This window comes from Equus caballus, chromosome 12 (genome assembly GCF_041296265.1).
Source record: "Equus caballus isolate H_3958 breed thoroughbred chromosome 12, TB-T2T, whole genome shotgun sequence".
NCBI lineage: Eukaryota > Metazoa > Chordata > Mammalia > Perissodactyla > Equidae > Equus > Equus caballus.
Genome location: NC_091695.1, coordinates 35,342,292 through 35,349,290, shown reverse-complemented (window position 1 = coordinate 35,349,290; position 6,999 = coordinate 35,342,292). Strand labels below are relative to the sequence as shown.

The following is a 6,999-nucleotide window of genomic DNA, read 5'->3' as shown; positions in this document are numbered from 1 at the left end:
CAATACACTCATGCATCACTTAATTGTGGGGAAACATTGAGCAATGAATCATTAGTCAATTTCGTTTTTGTCTGAACATCATAGACTGTACCTCCACAAACCTACTTGGTATACCTACTACACACCTATGCTATATGGGACTAGTCTTACAGGATCACCATCATTTATGCGGTCTGTTGGTGACTGAAATGTTGTTACGTGGCACATGACTGTACATATTCTGTCTGCTCCCATTTTTCCTTCCACATTGATCTCAAATCTTGCATTTATTTTCTAATTAGTAACTTCCTTCCTTCAGAATACTTTTCAAAAGAGTTCACCATGAAGCAAAGACAGATCTAATTTTGGGAAATGAACCCGTCTGCCTCACTTCTCAGACTACAGCCTTATGCTTCAATGGGGATTTTCTCATATTGTTCATTTTTGGTCCTAGAAGGCTGGGAAATGATTGGCGAAAAGAAAGTCATTCTGGATGGCTAATACTGACAAGTATTTGTAGCTCATAGACATAGTTTATTCCACTAATGTTGCAGTCTTTCTCCAGGGAAATCTCCAAGACTTCTACTTTACGCAAACACAAAACTCTCAGCTACATGTGACATATATTTTCTAGGTTTCATGGCTTCCCATGATTTTCTTTCTAGTTTGAGTTCATCTGAATAAAAATATACTTGTGCTGGAGATGTTCTAATGACCACCTGAAGAGATGACAGCTATTGCATCTTGAAGAGGGCATGCAGTGTCTTATGCAAAAATATTATTTTGGTTATTTACTGTTTGGCCTGAAGACTTAGTGCTTAACTTCTCTGGACTGGCTCCAAGGAGAAAAAGAGAAAGGACTTCCAGAAATCCTGCCTCAGTTTTCTAATCCCCATATCCCTTGCCTAAGCATCCTCATCCTTACATGAGTTCAAATCACTCTACTTCTACAGAAGTCTTGAATCTAGGAACCATGAATAGACTTGAGGGTGACAGAGAATCCAATAAAACCATATGCAGAGGTGATAAGTGGCTGCAGTTTCCTGGGTACAGGGTTCAGACTTTGTAACAGATTTTCAAATGTATCACTGACTCAAAGAAGATCAAGAGTCGCTGTCTTAGATAATTTAACTTATAAGTATCTCTGATTTGAAGAAAGAAAAAGCTGCACCTGCAAAGAAAGGAGCATAATGGCTCTTTCAAACTTATCTTATCTAACTTCTCAGGTGCTTTCCTAGAATCATTAAGTTGTTCAACTCACATCCATTTCCAAACTATATCTTGTCTCTGACTCTTCCCACTATTCTATGGCATTATTTTTAGATCTCAGATGGTTTTATGAAAACAGAAAGGCAGTTACAAGATAGTCCACCCTCCCTGATTACAGTTTAGTGGAATCTTGGTTCCAAAGATTCTATTTATTTATTTATTTATTTTCTGAGGAAGATTTGCCTTGAGCTAACATCCATTTCCAATATTTCCCCTTTTTTTCTTTTTATGTGGGCTGTACCACAGCATGGCCTCTAACAGAAGAATGGTGTAGGTCAGTGTCTAGGATTCAAACCCAGGTACCCTAAGTGAAGGGCACTGAACGTAACCGCTAGGCCTCTAGGGCTTGCCCCCGAAGGAGATTTTAAAAGACATGTACCCCAGCATCCTCATTTGGTGTATGAAGCCTCATGATTCAGGGACTTCTTCAAGCACTGATTAACATCAGAGCCATGTGTGAGGAGAATTTTTGTTTCACCATATCGAGAGATAGCAGTTTTCACCAGTTTTGTCTATTTCTGATTCTCAGATATTTGTGAATTCTAGGAAGTTAAAACATGAAATTAAGACATTTCAGAGGATAATGTACTCATAATGCCAATTTACTGTCTTTTGTCCCCAAAGAGAATGAGAATGTTTATTGAAGGGAATTGTTCATTTAAGTTTAGTAATCATGCGTGGAAGACAGATTAACTCAACATGATGATTTAAGTTGTATATTTAGTCAGCTGCATGACTGGAAAAAGACGAAGAATACTTGTTTTTGTTTTTTGAGAATGAAATAATTTCCATCTGTCATCTTTTTGTCAGTAGATGACACTAACCATGTCCATGGAAAGGAATAGAAATGAGACTTCTGTGTCCACGTTTGTTCTCCTGGGACTTTCAGATGAAAAAGAGGTGCAGCGTGTACTATTCCCAGTCTTTCTAGGGATCTACCTTATGACTCTAATCTGGAACCTGGGTCTTATCATCGTAATCAGGATGAACTCCCACCTGCACACGCCTATGTACTTTTTTCTCAGTTTCCTATCATTTTTAGACATCTGTTATTCTTCTTCAAATAGCCCAAGAATGCTTTCAGACTTCTTAAAAGATGAAAAAAACATTTCCTTCATTGCCTGTGCCACCCAGTATTTTATTGGGTGCTGGATGGGTCAGGCTGAATGCTGCATCTTGGCCACCATGGCCTATGACAGATTTGTTGGTATCGGTAGGCCTCTGCAGTACTCGAGCATCATGGCTCCTGGCCTCTGTCATAAGTTGATTGCTGGGGCCTATGGGAGTGGTTTCCTTGGTAGCTTAGTTCAAACAGTTTCTTGCTTTCGTCTCTACTACTGTGGGCCCAATATCATTCCAAATTTCTACTGTGATGTAACCCAGATTATTTCTTTGTCTTGTTCTGATTCCTACATCAGCCAAATGATTCTGTCTCTCGAATCTATTCTTGTTGGGTTTGGTTCCTTCTTGGTAATCATCTTATCTCATGCAATCACTGTAGCTTCCATCCTGAAACTATCTTCCATCAAAGGTAGTGCCAACGTCTTCAATACCTGTGCCTCCCACCTAGTAGTTGTGACAATCTTCTATAGCACAAGCCTCTTTATGTACCTGCATCCTAACTCTAGCCACTCCAAGAAGCAAAACAAGGTGCTGTCAGTGTTCTATGTTATCCTAATCCCCATGTTAAACCCCGTTATCTATAGTTTCAGGAACAAGGAGATCAAAGAGGCCCTCAAGAGGATGACAAAGAGAGTAACACATTTATCTCCATAAAAACAATATTTGGGCAGGTGTTATTTCCCCTATAAGGAAAATAGAGATAAGAACATGTAAGAACTTTTTGTAGGTCATACAACAGCTAGATAGAGAGAAGTGAAAAACTCACTTCTTGATTCCTGGTGCCATCATATTTAGCTCACACTACCAAGCGATCAGTTTGAGGCAGTGTTATGAACATTGAATCTAGTTTAAAAGGTTTGTTCCCAGGATTATACCCACGTAGGTAAACCCCATATTTTGAGAACAGAGGTTCTGATAGACATTATATGCAGAGATAGACAAGAACCTAGGAATCCACACAGTCTTTCTCCTATGATTTTTAAAATGTCTTTTATTCATTTTCAACTGTTAAGCTTTTATATGTATTTCAATAAAATAAAATAATGTATAAAATCAAGTTGTGAAACTTAAAAATTATTTTAAAATGAGTACTTTTAATCTCCACCTCAAAGAGGGAGAGAGAGTGAGCATGAGAGGGAGGGACACAGAAAGAGAGAGATAGAAAGACTGAAGGAAAGACAGAGAAAGATAAAATATGACAGGAGAGGAGAAGAAGAAAGATTGATCTGGCTTTATTCCCAAATAAGCTTGTTCCTTCCATCTTACTCATTGAGCCTCCTTGTGAAGCGAATTTTGAAAAAGGTATGGGTGAAAGGAATGGTAGAAAGAAGGGGCACAATAAGGTCAAGAGTTAGAGAGATTCTCAGAGGCTAGAAAGAAGTCAAAGTCATCAACTTCTGGTCATAGTTGGCCTGTAGCCTGCTCTATGGTAGCTTACCAGAGACCATGCAAGACCTCAGAAATGCAGGCTGTCATGGTGTGTCTAGGGAGACAGGATCTGAGTCCCAGAGATCTGAGTCTCCCAAATATTCCTGGACCTTAAGTTTGACCAGGGAGCAGCAAAGCCAGTTTACTTGGGGGTACGATGTAGACTCTAGTCCAACTAAGAGAATTTAAAGAACATTTAAATGGACATATACTTATAGAGGAGAATTTTTTTACTTTTTACTTTTTTAAAGATTGGAACCTAAGCTAACAACTGTTGCCAATCTATATTTTATTCTTTCTGCTTTTTTCCCCAAATCCCCCCAGTACATAGTTGTATATTTCAGTTGTGGGTCCTTCCAGTTGTGGCACGTGGGACGCCACCTCAACGTGGCCTGATGAGTGGTGCCACGTCCATGCCCAGGATCCAAACCAGCAAAAGCCTGGGCTGCCACATCGGAGTGCACAAACTTAACCACTCGGCCAGAGGGCTGGCCCCTAGAGGAGAATTTAAATAGTAAGCTTCACATATATTACATTAGTATTTATACAATACTCTACACTTCATATAGTTAAATTGCATGGATGTGATTTTTTTCTATTACCATATGAAGTTGGCAGTTGAGAAATTATCCACATTTTACAGATAGAAGCTTTGAGCATATTGAGGTCTTCCATGTTCTTCCCAGAGTAGCCACAATTCATCTTAAGTCTCACAAAATTTAATTTGTGGAGCATAGATGCTTCTTATTGACCAGAAACATGCTCTCCATGGTTTGAATGGGTGCCCTAATTCTATACTTTTGGTGTTATATTTTTAAAAACATCTTAAGAATCTGTTCAATTTAAAAGATTAATCTATTACAGTTCTTACTTGTGGGAATATCTGACTACTAACCTATTAGGAAGAGTTAAATTAAATAATTAACTCATTGCCCCACCCACCACTCTCTCTCTAGAATTAATATTAACTGAAATAGAGCAAACCAAGAATGAGACCTTCCTAAAACATCTCTGTTTCCCTAGTAATGGCAGGGTAGATGATCTCCACCAAAAAAAAAAAAAAAAGACAAGAAACGTTTGTGAGAATGATCTTAAACAGATATTTTTTAATGAAGGATTAGTAATGCAGCATAATATGTTGTAAAGAACTCCAATTCAGAACACACAAATTAAACCTGCTATTAATGGGAGGCATGCTGTGTACCTCACAGGCTAAGTGCTTTATGAGCATTATCTGATTTGATTCTATGAAAAACTGCTGTATGAAGTAGCTACTATTATTAGCCCCATTTAATAGGTGATATATACTTAGGCTTGGAGAGGTTAATTTGCTCAAGGTCACACAACCAATAAATGGAAAGCTGGAATTCCACCCAGATTGGCTGACACCAATGCCCATGGTATTAACCACAATAAGTCATGGCTCTATCATGAATTAGTTTTATTGTATTCCTTTTTGCTGTGATTTCCTCACTTATGCATAGTAAATCACACCATGTATGCCTCATAGGACTGCTGAGATGATTGATTCAGGTTAGGTATTTGAGAAAGTGCATGTATGTATTTGTCTAAAATGAAAGTGCTTTGTAAAAGTGTCCACATATCTAATTTACTGTTGTCAGGTTATATTACCAGCCAGCTGTGTCATCTTGGGCAAATCTCTTAGATCCACTGGCTTCTAGTCCCCACCTGGAAATTAATGGTATTGAAACAGATGATCACTAGGTCCTTTCCACCACAAATGATTCCAAGTTCATTAAAAGAAAAGCTATAATCATGAGATCATAGTAGGACCATGAGGAAGTGTGGAATTGAATTAGAAGGGACATGGCAAAGTGGGGCATGAAAAATTAGCAGGGGAATAATTCCATGGTAAACATGACTCCAGAGAGCAAGAGCCTGGGGAGTTTTCTCCCTCTAACTCTTTTCCCTTTTAAGTGGGAAGTGTTTCTTAAAATGTTTTTTACTTTATTTTTTTAAAAAAGAATTTTTTTTCCTTTTTCTCCCCAAAGACCGCCCCCAGTGCATATTTGTATATTTTTCATTGTGGGTCCTTCTAGTTGTGGCATGTGGGACACTGCCTCAGCGTGGTTTGATGAGCAGTGCCATGTCCGCACCCAGGATTCGAACCAACGAAACGCTGGGCCGCCTGCAGCGGAGCGTGAGAACTTAACCACTCGGCCACGGGGCCAGCCCCTACTTTATTTTTTTTAATTGCGGCAACATTGGTTTATAACAAGTGGGAAGTGTTTTGTTTTGCTTTTTCTCTTCCTCCCTCGGTGTGGGGCCCTGCCCGTCTTCCTGTTCTGCACTCGCCTCCAAGCTCTCTGTATTGGGGTGGGCCAGACACCTGTAACAAATTGACTGCGCAGATCATGTCTTAAACACAGGATTTCATTTCCATCTCATGCAACAGGCCAGGGTGTATGTTCCCGGTCAGACAGAGGAGGAGGAGGGGATGGTAAGGAAGATCTGTTCCGTTCAGTCTCGCAGGGACCCAGGCTAGTGGGGGCTCTGCCGTCTCCAGCACATGGCTTCCAAGGTCTACCTGTCACCTTAATGTGGCTGGCTGAATAACGGCCCCCGAGAATGTCCATTCGGCAATCGTCAGAACACGTGAATATTACCTTATATGGAAAAAGGGACTCTGGAGATTCTCCTGGATTATCCGGTTGGGTCCTGAGTGTGATCACAAGGTCCCCACAACAGGGAGGCAGTGAGAGATTCCACCACAGAGAGGAAGTAGATGTGACAACACAAGCCTGAGTCTCAGTGACTCGAGCAAGAGGCCCCGAGGCACGGAATGCAGGTACAGGTGGCCTTCAGAAGCTGGAAGGGGCAGCGGGCTCTTCCTTGGGGTCTCTCTTTGGCCTTGACTTTGGCCCAACGAAACTGATTTCAGACTTCCGGCCTCCAGAACTGTAAGTATCTGCATTTTTTCAGCCACAACCTTGGTTGTAATTTGTCTCAGCAGCAACGGGCACGGATCCATCTTTGCCGTCATCCCAACCTATGGTAAGGGGGAAGCCGTGCGGGCGTTTTTACGGGCCAGAAAGCGGTGCATATCCTCCTCTCTGATGTTCCATTGTGAGATCCTGGCTATGTGGCCGCACCCGTCACCTAGAGAAGCTGGGAGATGTGGAGCTGGGCAGCCAGAGGCCCAGTGAGTCCAGAAGGAGGGCAGGGGATCCACTCTCTGCC

General features: G+C 40.9%; 1 pseudogene; it reads left to right on the top strand.

Annotated features, from left to right (window-relative positions):
* Nucleotides 1–1,925: 1,925 nt before the first annotated feature.
* On the top strand, nucleotides 1,926–3,118 carry LOC138916704 (olfactory receptor 5A1-like; annotated as a pseudogene).
* Nucleotides 3,119–6,999: the final 3,881 nt, after the last annotated feature.